At 39.9% G+C, this 15,175-nt stretch overlaps 1 long non-coding RNA gene across 1 annotated transcript in view; it reads right to left on the bottom strand.

Annotated features, from left to right (window-relative positions):
- Positions 1-612: 612 nt before the first annotated feature.
- The window catches only part of LOC113893349, a 35,034-nt gene continuing 20,471 nt past the window's right edge, over positions 613-15,175 (bottom strand). The window contains exons 4-5 of the long non-coding RNA XR_003511295.1: positions 2,676-2,807; positions 613-1,131 (exon numbers count right to left, since the gene is read on the bottom strand). This is a non-coding gene — a long non-coding RNA (uncharacterized LOC113893349). The remainder of the gene's footprint in view (positions 1,132-2,675; positions 2,808-15,175) is intronic.

Below are 15,175 nucleotides of genomic sequence, written 5' to 3'. Positions count from 1 at the left end.
GAACTACAATGAAATGCCTAGCACATAGAAGGCTTCTGTGTTTATTTCCTATTGCCTTGGTAATAAATTATCACATAGTAGCTGAAAATAATCCAAATTTGTTATCTTATAGTTCTATAGGTCAGAAGTCTGACAGGTCTCATTAGGCTAAAATTAAGATGCCAGCAAGGCTCCATTCATGTCTGTAAGTTTCTGATGGGATCTGTTTCCTTATCTTTCCGGCTTCTAAAGGCCATCATACTCCTTGGCCTGTGGTCCTTTCCTTCCACTCTCAAAACTAGAATAGGCAGGGCAGGCCCTCTCACGTCCTCTCCTGTCTCCCTCTTCTGTTTCTAAGGACAAGCACAATTACAATTTACCCAAATAATCCAGGACAATGTACTGATTTTAGGTTAGAGCCTTAATTACTTTTGTAACCTTAATTCCCCTCTGTCACGTAAGGCAACACTCAAATGCGTCAGGGATTAGGTTATGGACATCTTGGTGGTCCTTGTTTAGCCATTAAGCCGATCCCCTGAAATGTAGCCCACCAGGCCCCTCTGCTCATGGGATTTCCCAGGCAAGAAAACTGGAGTGGGAAGCCATTTCCTCCTCCAGGGGACCTTCCCGACCATGGGATGGAAGCTGCGTCTCCTGCATTGGCAGGCGGATTCTGTACTGATGAGCCACCAGGGAAGGCCGTGGACATGTTGGGGGCTATCATTCGGCCTACCACAGTCCCCGTCAACGGTTCATGAATGGACAATAACTGAGTGTCCAGTGGACCAACTGGTGGCTGTAGTAGTGGATGACTACCATGCCTGCCCAGCACGTGTTCTCTTTTTCCTGACAAGGCACTCTCATATTTCCAGGGCAGCTCCTGCCTCCTTCTCCCATTTCATACCATCTTAGTGGGTATGAGTTAGTTAAAGTAATGCTAGTTGCTGTAACTTATAATGCCTTTAGTTTCAAGGGCTTCAAAATATAATTATTTCTTGCTCACATAAATGCGCAGTGAGTATTTCTGATTTAGCTGCTGTCTTTCAAGTGGTTCCGAGGACTCAAAGACCCAGATTACTTCCATCTTGTGACTTCACCATCAGCAACACATAATTGCCAATATCATCTGGGAATCCTCTTCCATTCATCCAGCTGGAAAAGGAGTAAATTTGAGCATTCAGGAAACGTTTCTACAGGTCACATCAGGAAAGTGGCATCCATCAGGTCTGCTCACATTCTGAGGACTGTGACTATCCCTAATGACAAAGGAGATTGGAATTGTGGTCCAGCCATGCCCAGGAAGACCAGGAAATGAGCAAGCTAATCATCTTGCCATTTCAGCCACAGTGAGAATGTTAAATAACAGTGCCCAGGACTCCCATGGCCAAGGACTGTGCTAGTGAGCTAAGTCAATCAGAAAATAAATCTTAAATGACTCTCCGTTAAAATGTGTTCAGGTACCAGAACCAAAAGCACAATTCAGTGGCATAATCGAATAAGGTATATTTTAGGTCCAAAATAAGAAGTCTGGGGATGGCAGGCCATGGCAGGAATGCCAGCTCATTGAAAGGATCAGGAAGCCAAGCCTCTTTTTATTTCCCTGCATCACCATCCTCAGTATGCTGTGGTTCTTGCGGTTATAGGTTGGCTACTGCGCTTTCAGGCCTCGCGCCCACCGTCCAGACAGAAGGAAGCAGAGGACTAGAAATACTGGCCAGGGCTTGAACTGCGTCACTTAGACACGCCTAAGTGGGAGACTGGGAAACTGAATACTTTCATTTCCTAACTTCCACTACTGGCAGGAAGGAGAAGGGTTTGGAATGGGTGCTAAGCAAACACCTGTCTGTTTGCATAATTGGAATCTTTGGAGCTGATTCATCTTTTATAATTCTTAAAGGTATCTGTTCCTGCACCTAAAACCCCCCAGAATCCTGAGCTGCTCTGTTTCTTGTTATTTCTTACACTTAGCTCTTAAAGCTTCTCTTTTACTTCCATGAGCTATTATTTTTCCAAAAAATTTCCTTTACTATTTTAGTCATTAAGAGTTAGTGTTTGTTGGTGACAAACAACGTAAATTAACTGATAGCACCCAATGAAGGATTCTGGGTATTTAAGGGACCAGGAAGTATGAGTTTTATGCATATTACTCTTTTTATAGTTTAGAATCTATTGGGTACTTAGCCCTGTGCATGAAATATCCTAGCAACAACTTGGAACAGAAATTTTAACAGAATACTTGGCAGTTTTGTTAAAGTACCTAAAATACATTTATTAGAAGTGAAAATATTCACCTAATGGAACATTTAGATAGAATGAGTTTTTCTGTCTCCATTTCTGAGATCAACTCTTATCTGTGCAGATTGGCTAGTGAATGGAGATGGGTAAAAATGGTGCAAATGGATTACTAGCACTTTGTTAATGAAATATCACTATTTAAATACAGTAATTTCATTAAACAATTGTCATTATCCCTAAGATCCTTTTGATGATTTCTTCCATATAACTCTACCAGAAAAGCACTTGAAAAATAAAAAACAAATATCTACCAGCTAAAATGCTTTCAGAATATAAAATGGGACAGAAGAGAAAAATAGTAGACTAGCATAGACCCTCAGTAACCATTACAGTTGCAAAACTGATGATAAATGACAGCAGGATGAGAATGATGTCTTTAACAATATATGAGTACTACTCACCTACAGGTGAATTTTGGATCATATTTAATAGAATCTACTGCCTCATTTTAGAGATGAGAAAACGAGTATCAACAAGGTAACCAACACGAACACTGTCACTCAGGTAGTAGACAGAAGCACCAGGATGCAAATCTAGGTATGAACAGAAGTGTAAACTTTGTGCTACAAAGGAAAGAGCTCTACATCTGAACAACAAAAAGTAATAATAATTGGAACTTATTTTCCACCTTATATTGAGGTTAATCTGCAAAATATCTATCATTTATTAAATAATTTACATAAAAATTGAATAACAAATTAAAATTATTTCAGGTACAGAATATTTAGTAAGGAATGTGTCTTTTGTATGTATCCTTCTATATGTGTGTACATGTATAGGGATATTATTTATCATTAAAGCCAGGGCATTCTCCATAAAACTGAAGTTTAAGCATATGACACTGATTAAAAATATTATTATGGCAGACATAAAATAAATCAGTAAATTCTAACCAGGCTTAAAGGATCTGAAAGAAAATGCAACATTTTTGCCTAATCCAAGTTTGTTTATAAGACACCTGCAGCTATCAACCTTTTCTCTTGGAATTTAGAATGCAATTAATCATACACCATAAACCCAAACAGAAAAACTGTGCGTAGTAAAAATGCAGATTATGTAGAGTTTTGAAACTGTGAAGAAAAGCTTCATACAAGAATCCTGCATGGACAATTAACTTGTTGCCAGTCACCATTAAACAGATGCAAGTACATTAATGGGAGGAACATTTCCAAGCAAACTCTAGTCAGTTTGATTGATGATTGTTTAATGCCTGGAGAAGATAGCACAAAATTGAGTAATAATGATTAATTTGTATCTCTTAAGGGTATTGGTGTGATTGAGGGAAGGGAGGTGGAAGGTGACATGAAATGAAGGGATATTGAGGTAAGATTTAAGTCATGCATATAATTCAGGCATAATTATTTTCACATTGGTTTTATAAAAACTTACAGGTCCCCTATAATAAAGTAATTATGTCCCAGAAAATGTAAATAAGGTAATAGTAAAGAAATAATAGACATGAAATACTTCTCTAGTAAATCAAAGACTTATTTTGCAGCAGGGAAAAATACCTTAATGGAATCTTACTGTATTAGAAAGACATTATTTCCTCCAGAGTCACAAGATATACATAAAGAATATTAGGAGTTGTATCAACTTGGGCTATTAGTTGTAAGCAATACAATCTACTGCACCTAATGTAGGTATTAATAGAAAATGAACTTATTGAGAGCTAACTGAGTCTATCTAATAAATCTTAAATTTATTAGATAGCTCAGAGAATCGTTGGGTGGGTTGGAGAAACAAGCTCAAGACTAGCCTCTAGGGTGAATTACTGGAACCACACCGTAGAACTCACATCAGCAAAGTGAATGAGACAGCCCTATCCTGCTTCCTCCTATAGTTCATTTTCCCACTTAAGTCTCACTTAAGGGCATTTCACTGCTAATACCAAGGTCACATGCCTGCAGCTTAACCACAAGGGACTCTGAGAATGTAAGTTTTTTGTAAACTGCCTTAGAAAGATGGAGGTTTATACCGACTTGCCAATGGACTTCCCTGGTGGCTCAGATGGTAAAGCGTCTACCTCCAATGCTGAGGACCCAGGTTCAATCCCTGGGTCAGGAAGATCTCCTAGAGAAGGAAATGGCAACCCGCTCCAGTATTCATGCCTGGAAAATCCCATGGACTGAGGAGCCTGGTGGGCTACAGTCCATGGGGTCACAAAGAGCTGGACACAACTGAGCAACTTCACTTTCTTTTCTTTCTTTCTTGAGGAAGACGGAGCTCACAAAGTGGAGAACTATCAAATAGAGAAAAGGTGTTCAAGGCCTTCTGGGAAGTGTGGTAGAAGAATTCTAAGACGGGTATTATGGTTACCATATCCTGGCATTATACCCATGATCACTCATACAGTAAAAGGGATTTGCAGATGTAATTAAGAATCCTAAATAGTTGATTATGAGTTCATCAAAACAGTGATAATCCTTGGTGGGTCTGTGCTAACTAGGTGAACCCTTAAAAGGAAATGTGCCCTTTCTGAGAGGTGGTCAAACTAATACAATTATGTAAAGTTTAAAAATAAAATACAATTAGAAAAAAAAAAAAAAGAGGAGTTTTTCTTCTGGTCTTAAAGACACAGGGTCCACCAGTTTGATATATGTAAGGAAATGGATCCTGCCAATGACCAAGTAACTTGGATGAGGACCCTAAGCCTCAGATGAGATGGGAACCTCAGCTGACACTTTAATTTTAGCCTTGTGAGACTCTGAGCAGAGAATCCAGTTAATACCTGCCTGGACTTCCAACACATAAAATTATGAGCTACTAAAGGGTGCTGTTTTAAGCTACTAGCTTTGTGACAATCTGTTATGCAGGTATGAAATTAATATAGGCAGCTACAAATGACAGGAATCTCCCACAGGTATCAAACATCAACATCAGGATGGTAGATTATTAATAATCTTGTTTCACAGTTCCAAAATACAAATGATTGTTATAAAGCCAATTTATATTTTCATTTAAAACCACTGTTAACTGCTGCTTAGCTGTTGTTAAAAAGTTATTCTCTGGTATAAACTGAAATTTAGAAATTAAAAGGAAAACAGTTATTTAACAATAAGGGGGTTTGGGTTTTTTTTTTTTTTTTGGCCATGTGGGTCTTTGTTGCTGTACAGGCTTTTCTCCAGTTGCAGTGAGCGGGGGCCACTGGCTAGTTGCAGGGCATGAGTGTCTCTTTGCAGTGGCTGCTCCTGCTGCAGAGCATGAGCTCCGGGCACCCGGGCTTCAGCAGCTGCAGCATGCGGGCTCTGGAACACAGGCTCAGTAGCTGTAGCACACTGGGTTAGTTGCTCCATGGCACGCAGGATCTTTCCAGACCAGGGATCAAACCCATGTCTCCTGCATTGGCAGGCAGATTCTATACCACTGAGCCACCAAGGAAGCCCTAACTAAGTTTTTGTATTGGATGTATTATCTCAGTTTACTGTCTAAGAGTTTATTATTATGGTGAAAATTACACTTAAGTTTGATTTTATAAAACCCACAATGCAAATATTTACCTTGAAGGAAGGGTATGAGAAAAAAAGAGAAAATGAACAAATTATTAGGGAGGCTAATCAACTCCCTGACTTAGGAACAATGGTATAAATGTATCAAATCATATGATTTTATACAGCCTGTGCTGTGCTATACATCCTGCTACTGCTGCTGCTAAGTCGCATCAGTCGTGTTCGACTCGGTGCGACCCCAGAGATGGCAGCCCACCAAGCTCCCCTGTCCCTGGGATTCTCCAGGCAAGAACACTGGAGTGGGTTGCCATTTCCTTCTCCAGTGCGTGAAAGTGAAGCCGCTCAGTCGTGTCCGACTCTTAGCGACCCCATGGACTGCAGCCTACCAGGCTCCTCCATCCATGGGATTTTCCAGGCAACAGTACTGGAGTGGGGTGCCATTGCCTTCTCCAGCTATACATCCTACCTGGGGTTAAAAAGATAAATTATCCTAGAATAGGAAGAGATGTGTTCTTTTTCTTCTCCCTTAGTAGCTTCTTTAATGACATGTAGAAAATGAAAGCATAAGTCTTAGAAAAATAAAGTCCATTTTTACAATTAGTTGAAATCAGGTCAGTTTGTCTCATTAAAAAAAGAAAACAGATCAGTGGTTTTGACATGAAATGGTTTAAAGCTCAAAACAAAGAAGATAAAATAGAAAAAAAAATGGTGTGAATGAAGTCCTGAGAGATATTAGAGATTTATGGAATATCTGCTCTCCCCCCACATCCCACTTGCCCCCCTCCAACTTTGAGATCTGAACATCAACCTGACATTTAATGACTTCTTTTGAGAACAGAAACATTCATGACCATTGTTCCTAAGCAAGACATGCTAAAGATTTCTGCATCTGAGATGCATGAATATCTGCATAATTTCTCTTTAGGATGATCTGTCTGAGACTACAGACAATACATTGTCATTGGCAACACGTGGCTATGGAGCACCTAAAGATTGGCTGGGCCAAATTGAGATTGGTTCTAAGGGTACAGTGGAAATGAATCCACCTGCCAACGCAGGAGAAGCAAGAGATGCAGTTTCAGTCCCTGTGCCGAGAAGATCCCCTGGAGGAGGAAACAGCAACCGACTCCAGTATTCTTGCCTGGAGAATTCCAAGGATTGAGGAACCTGGTGGCTACAGTCCTTGAGGTTGCAAAGAGATGGACACGACTGAGCCTGTATGTATACATATGTGAAGAGACTCTTCGGACTCTGAATACTTGGTACAGGAAAAAAAAAAGAAAAAACCCTCATTTATAAGTTTTACATCAATTATGTGCTGAAAATGTGTATTTTTTAAGTGTTAGTTAAATATATGGGCTTCCCTTGTGGCTCAGCTAGTAAAGAATCTGCCTGCAATGGGGGTTGACCCTTCAACAACTCAGGGGTTAGGGGCACCTACCCCTGCTGCACAGTAGAAAATCTACATACAGCCTTCCCTGAATATCCTAGGGCACCGGTTCCAGGACCTGCCATGGATAGCAAAACCCAGTGATGATCCTGTTCCATGTCAGCCCTCCAAATCTATGGTTCCTCAGCCACGGATTCAACCAACTGCACATTGTGTAGTACTGTTCTGAACTGGGAGGGGGGATACCTGTATAAGTAAACCTAAGCACTTCAAACCTGTGCTGTTCAAGGTCAACTGTATTAATAAAATTAATTTCATCTGTTCCCTTTTTGAATGTTGTCATTCTTGATATCACAGAGAGATGCATGCTGAGGGCCAATGAGAATCAGAATTGGCATTTGTTCCTAACTGTTGGGAAATTCTCTTTTCTAGTAGAGCTGTCGAAAGAGCTAGAACAGAACACCTGAAATCTTCAAAAACCACTGTTCAATTATGAGAGATGAACTCCTTGGAGAATGCGGCCAACTGATTAGGTGGAACATTGAAGTCATTTAAATCCCCGAATTTATGTGAAAACTAGCCTTACTTCTGGTCTGTTTAGGAAAGGGAATCAATAAATCCCCTAGGCCAGTTAAGGTCCACTTGCTTTTACCATTTGCAATTGACAACATCCCAACCAACATAATTATTGAGCCATCTATAGGGATCTTTTTCAGTGTATTCAAATCATCACCAGAAAGATCTAGGAAGAAAAGTCCTTCTAGGAGCTGCTGTTTAAAACTTATACACATAATTTATTGTGAACATTTTGAAAAGAAAGCAGTCTCCAAGAACTGAGAATATAATCTAAGCCATAAAGCAAAATTTGTCAGTGTTGTTTCTGTAGTTATCACTGGATGGTCAACACCGAAATCAGATTGATTATATTCTTTGCAGCCAAAGATGGAGAAGCTCTATACAGTCAGCAAAAACAAGACTGGGAGCTGACTGTGGCTCAGATCATGAACTCCTTATTCCCAAATTCAGACTTAAATTGAAGAAAGTAGAGAAAACCACTAGACCATTCAGGTATGAACTAAATCAAATGCCTTATGATTATACAGTGGAAGTGACAAACAGATTCAAGGGTTTAAATCTAATAGACAAGAGTGCCTGAAGAACTATGGACGGAGGTTCATGACATTGTACAGGAGGCAGTGATCAAGACCATCCCCTAGAACAAGAAAAGCAAAAAGGCAAAATGGTTGTCTGAAGAGGTCTTATAAACAGCTGAGAAAAGAAGTGCAAGGCAAAGGAGAAAAGGAAAGATATACCCATGTGAATGCAGACTTCCAAAGAACAGCAGGGAGAGATAGGAAAGCCTTCCTCAGTGATCAGTGCAAAGAAATAGATGGAAAAAATAGAATGGGAAAGACTAGAGATCTCTTCAAGATAATTGGAAATATCAAAGGAACATTTCATGCAAAGGTGGGCACAATAAAGGACAGAAATGGTATGGACATAACAGAAGCAAAAGATATTAAGAAGAGGTGGCAAGAATACACAGAAGAACTGTACAAAAAAGATCTTCATGACCCAAATAACCATGACAGTGTGACCACTCACCTAGAACCAGACAATCTGGAGTGCAAAGTCAAGTGGGCCTTAGAAAGCATCACTACAAACAAAGCTAGTGCAGGTGTTGGAATTCCATTGAGCTATTTCAAATCCTGAAAGATGCTGCTGTGAAAGGACTCAACTTGCCAGCAAATTTGGAAAATTCAGCAGTGGCCACAGGACTGGAAAAGGTCAGTTTTCATTCCAATCCCAAAGAAAGGCAATGCCAAATAATGTTCAAACTACCGCACAATTGCACTCATCTCACACGCTAGCAAAGTAATGCTCAAAATTCTCCAAGCCAGGCTTCAACATTACATGAACCGTGAACTTCCTGATGTTCAAGCTGGTTTTAGAAAAGGCAGAGGAACCAGAGATCAAACTGCCAACATCCGTTGGATCATCGAAAAAGCAAGAGAGTTCCAGAAAAACATCTATTTCTGCTTTATTGACTATGCCAAAGCCTTTGACTGTGTGAATCACAACAAACTGTGGAAAATTCTTCAGGGGATGCGAACATGAGGCCACTTGACCTGACTCCTGAGAAATCTGTATGCAGATCAACAACAGATGAACAACAGTTTAAGTGCTGCAACAGTTAGAACTGGACATGGAACAACAGACTGGTTCCAAATCAGGAAAGCAGTACATCAAGGCTGTATACTGTCACGCTGCTTATTTAACTTATATGCAGAGTACATCATTTGAAATGCTGGGCAGGATGAAGCACAAGCTGAATCAAGATTGCCAGGAGAAATATCAATAATCTCAGATATGCAGATGACACCACCATAATGGCAGAAAGTGAAGAAGAACTAAAAAGCCCCTTGATGAAAGTTAAAGAGGAGAGTGAAAAAGCTGGCTTGAAACTCAACATTCAAATAACAAAGATCATGGTATCTGGTTCCATCACTTCACGGCAAATAGATGGGGAAATAATAGAAACAGAGACAGATTGTATTTTCTTAGGCTCCAAAACCACTGCAAATAGTGACTGCAGCCATGAAATTAAAAGATACTTGCTCCTTGGAAGGAAAGTTATGACAAACCTAGACAGTGTATTAAAAAGCAGAGACATCACTTTGCCAATAAAGGTCCATCTGGCCAAAGCTATGGTTTTTCAGTAGTCATGTATGGATGTGAGAGTTGGAACATAAACAAGACTGAGCACTGAAGAATTGATGCTTTTGAACTGTGGTGTTGGGGAAGACTCTTGAGAGTCCCTTCGACAGCAAGGAGATCCAACCAGTCCATCCTAAAGGAAATCAGTCCTGAATATTCATTGGAAGGACTGATGTTGAAGCTGAAGCTCCAATACTTTGGCCACCTGACTCAAAGAACTGACTCATTGGAGAAGAGCCTCGTGCTGGGCCAGACTGAAGGTGGGAGGAAGGGATGACAGAGGATGTGATGGTTGGATGGCATGACCAACTCGATGGATGTGAGTTTGAGCAAGCTCAGGGTGTTGGTGATGGACAGGGAAGCCTGGCATGCTACAGTCCATGAGGTCACAAAGAGTCAGACATGACTGAGTGACTGAACTAAATTCAGTTGAATTGTTAAAATATCAGTGAATGATAACTTATTATTGAACAACTCAAGTGAATAGATGTAGCACATTATTATTTAAGCAATTCTAGTCATTTATAGTAGGGACTTTTTGAGTTTTTAAGCCATAAATTACTTTTCTCAAAATAAATGTTTATGAAAAGTTAGGTATGAACACAAAATGAATGTTAGTGAGACCAAAAATCTCCTACAACAGAATTTTATTATGTTATGATTTGCAAGTTCAAGTTGGACTACCACATGCAATATGTTAGCAGTAGCTAGGAAAAAAATAAACCAGAAGTCTTTTTGCAAGACTTAGCTTTAAGTATTAAGGAGATTGTAAATTAGAAAAGTCAAAGCAAGGATAGTAGGTAAACAATTCATATTATAACAGAAACATGAAGCCAATATTCGGCTAACTACACCTAAAGAAGGAAAAGACACAAATTTAACAAAGCAAAAGAAAATTCCCAGATCACTTGCCTTTGACACAAATCCTCTTCAACCAATCTGGCTTTACCCTAATCTCAACAGCCTAATCTCAATCCCCAAAGTGGAGCGTTTGAGATCATTTCAGAAGACCAGTAGCGGGTGAATAAAGAGGTGACCATTCATGTTGATGCTATCTTATAATTGCAGAACGGAGGGCTCATGTGATCAGAATGCTCATGTTCATTCTATCTCTCCCCAGCTCCATCTAGCCCTGTCTGCAATCCTCACCCCCTGCCGTAATTACTTCCTCTGTTACTTTCGCCACCCTCATCACTACGCCCTTCTCTCCCTAAACTATTTTGGCTAAGATAGAGCAGCTATCACCATCACATCTGACTTAAGAGGACAAATGACCCTGCTGCCTGCCTCAAATTAAAGGAAGCCTCCAGAAATGCTTTCAGAAACTGCACACTCCCCTGCGTTGTCGGAGAGCCTAAAGATTCTCTGTGGACTACATGGACCTGTAAGCAACCTGCCTGCATCACTAACTTTCCCCCTGCCTCCCAGCACTAAAATATTTGCTAATGCATAGGAAGGAGAACCATGGAGTCAAATGTTAGATGATGAGTACATTTGAAACATCCTGAAATTCACCACATGGGCTCCTAGTTATCAATCATTTTCTTCTAATAATAAAGCTTTTGCATTACTTCTAAGTCAGAATTACTAACACAAATGCAAACATTAAATGCCTCTTAAAAATGTCACTTGAAAAATTTGCTTGTTAAGCAATTTCGGTATTATTTGTACAAATTTCTCAGTTGGTTAGTAACAGTTGATTATCACCTAATATTCATTATTAAGCCAGAATATACAAAATACAAAGGAAGGGAACATCTGAAAACATCCATTCCAAGGAATGAAAATAAGCCCATGCAAAGCAGAGAATGCAAAGCAGAGAAAAGCTATTCAGTTCCACATTCAATCAATAGTATGAACTGAGGACCCTCTACAAACCAAGCATTACACTGGGCATTGAGAATGCCCACACAGGAACAAGAATTTCTCCAGAGGGCATACAAAAATACAACTCCCTGGTGGTCTAGTCTTGGGATTGTGTTGCATTTAAATCAATAAAAATTTTGATCTTTGCTTGCATTACTCACAAATGTTCTTGACTGTTGGAATACGTGATTTGGGAGAATCTGCATTACTCTTGGCCCTTTGCAATATTCAGGCACTTGGGACCTTCTGAGAACATCTCACACTTTGCCCAAGTAGAACCCTCTCTCATTCTTAGTTCCCCACCCCTGCCATTTGGCACCTTGATTATTTTCTCTCCTTGTTGATAATTTTCATCCTGTTATATGTTTAAATAGATCTTGACTTCAGGGATCCTCTGATACAATGGAGAAGTAGGAAATATACATGAATATTTCAATCCTGAATGACATAAGTTTCCATGGAAATATAAAAGAGAGAACAACTGCTGACCTGGGAAAGGAGGTGGGGTCAGGGACACAGTTAGGAGGACTTTGTGATGAAGAAATAGCCCTTCCCCAAGTAAATCTTTCCTGAAAAAAACCTAGATCAACCCCATGAAAGCCCAATGTTAAAAAAAAAATTGTTTCATTATTTTTTCTTAAAAAAAAAACAAAAACCTTTCCTAAGTTCTTGACAGTATTCAATAATTACTGTACACATAGTTCCCTTGAGTTCTATTTCACTGGCATGCATTAAGGTATCCTTTTCCATTTGCTGCCACTTCCTCCACAAATATTAGTAAAAAAAAAAAAACCCCAAAACTGTGTTTTGTTAAGAAAAACAAAAAGACAAAAAGCCATTAAATCTATCACATCAAAACTCAGAAGGAGCTACAGCAAAATATGAGAAGATGACTATAACTTCAATTTATAAATCTTCAAGCAGTATTTAAGCTCACCTTTTTAGACTGTCACCATTCTCTTGGTTAATATATTTGGAAATTAGAAAAGGCAGAGGAACCAGAGATCAAATTGCCAACCTCCACTGGATCATCGAAAAAGCAAGAGAGTTCCAGAAAAAACATCTATTTCTCCTTTATTGACTATGCCAAAGCCTTTGACTGTGTGGATCACCACAAACTGGAAAATTCTGAAACAGATTGGAATACCAGACCACTTGACCTGCCTCTTGAGAAACCTATACGCAGGTCAGGAAGCAACAGAGCTGGACATGGAACAACAGACTGGTTCCAAATAGGAAAAGGAGTACGTCAAGGCTGTATATTGTCACCCTGCTTATTTAACTTCTATGCAGAGTACATCATGAGAAACGCTGGGCTGGAAGAAGCACAAGCTGGAATCAAGATTGCCGGAAGAAATATCAATAACCTCAGATATGCAGATGACACCACCCTTATGGCAAAAAGTGAAGAACTAAAGAGCCTCTTGATGAAAGTGAAAGAGGAGAGTGAAAAGTGGCTTAAAGCTCAACATTCAGAAAACTAAGATCATGGCATCTGGTCCCATCACTTCATGGGAAATAGAGGGAAACAGTGGAAACAGTGTCAGACTTTCCAAAAGTCTGATTTTGCAGTTTCCAAAATCACTGCTGATGGTGATTGCAGCCATGAAATTAAAAGATGCTTACTCCTTGGAAGAAAGGTTATGACCAACCTAGATAGCATATTCAAAAGCAGAGACATTACTTTGCCAACAAAGCTCCATCTAGTCAAGGCTATGGTTTTTCCAGTAGTCATATATGGATGCGAGAGTTGGACTGTGAAGAAAGCTGAGCACCGAAGAATTGATGCTTTTGAACTGTGGTGTTGGAGAAGACTCTTGAGAGTCCCTTGGACTGCAAGGAGATGCAACCAGTCCATTCTGAAGATCAGCCCTGGGATTTCTTTGGAAGGAATGATGCTAAAGCTGAAACTCCAGTACTTTGGCCACCTCATGCAAAGAGTTGACTCATTGGAAAAGACTCTGATGCTGGGAGGGATTGGGGGCAGGAGGAAAAGGGGACGACAGAGGATGAGATGGCTGGATGGCATCACCGACTTGATGGACATGAGCCTGAGTGAACGCCGGGAGTTGGTGATGGACAGGGAGGCCTGGCGTGCTGCGATTCATGGGGTCACAGAGAGTCAGACACGACTGAGCGACTGAACTGAACTGAAACATGTATAAACAAACAAAAAACCTCTAGAAGCCTTGTTCCCATTCTGAAAGTCAGGTCCTAAAAGCTCTGAAATTTCACCTCATCATGGCTATGGAAGGACATAGAATAAGGGATTTTTTTAATTTATTTATTTTAAGTTGGAAGATAACTGCTTTACAATGTTGTGCTGGTTTCTACCATACATCAACATGAATCAGCCATAGTTAAACACATGTTCCCTCCCTCTGGAATTTCCCTCCCACTCTCTCCCACCCCTCTAGGCTGTCATAGAGCGGCAGGTTGAGCTCCCTGTGTCATACAGCACCTTCCCAGGAGCGATGTATTTTCCAGTCAGTGCTGTATATATTGCAGTGCTACTCTCCATTCATCCTGCCCTCTCCTGCCCTCGCCGTGTCCGTAAGTCTGTTCTCTATGTCTGAGTCTATTCCTGTCTTGCAAATAGGTTCATCAGTTCTGTTTTTCAAGACTCCAGATATGCGTGTTAACATACAGTATATATTTTTCTCTTTATGACTTACTTAACTCTGTATAACAGTCTCTAGTTTCACCCACCTCACTAGAACTGACTCAAATTCATTCCTTTTATGGCTGAGTAATTCAGAATAAGTGATTTATCACACATAGTAGCTTTACTTTAAAATGCACCAAAAACAGAAATTCAAGGTGTAGACTGTAATGGAATTCTCAAGACTATTTAAGAACCCCTTCCCTCCCTACCATAGAACTACATAGTTATTCAATTAATCCAGGCGAATAAACATTACCCTTTAGTGGATATCTCATTAGCCTGATACAAGCTGGAGCACACTGTTCTTTGTCACACAAGCTGCATTTCTTGCTATGAAATGATAAATTTTAGGATATAAGGTGCATAATGGAAAAGTCATGGTTCCAGAAGAGATGTGTGCAACATATAATCTTGTAAATTAATTCTGCCTGGGCTACATTCCAGTGTTCCAGAACAATTACTAGCAAATGAAAGCCATCAAAGGACGGGGAAAAAGTCTGCCTCCTGCTATACATCCCCTCCAAGGCACAGCCCAGAATTTCGTCATAATCCCACAAGCAGTCTTTTTCCCTTCTAAGTAGTAATTTCATTGAAATACTTGGTGCAAAGGAAGATAGGGGTGGGAAAATGAGCAGTAGAAAGAGGCAATAATGGAGTTCTAAACCATGTGGTAAACAACTGCTGATAAATAGGAACATTCTGGTACAGTTAAGGATGCTTCTCAGCACAGAGAAGATTATGTAGGACATTTCTTTAATATCCTTTTATTAAAGTTACAGATGCTGAAAACTAATTCTTCCCTAAGTTTTTATG

The sequence above is a fragment of the Bos indicus x Bos taurus genome, chromosome 5 (genome assembly GCF_003369695.1).
Source record: "Bos indicus x Bos taurus breed Angus x Brahman F1 hybrid chromosome 5, Bos_hybrid_MaternalHap_v2.0, whole genome shotgun sequence".
NCBI classification, from domain to species: Eukaryota; Metazoa; Chordata; class Mammalia; order Artiodactyla; family Bovidae; genus Bos; species Bos indicus x Bos taurus.
This window is presented reverse-complemented; position numbering and strand designations above follow the sequence as displayed.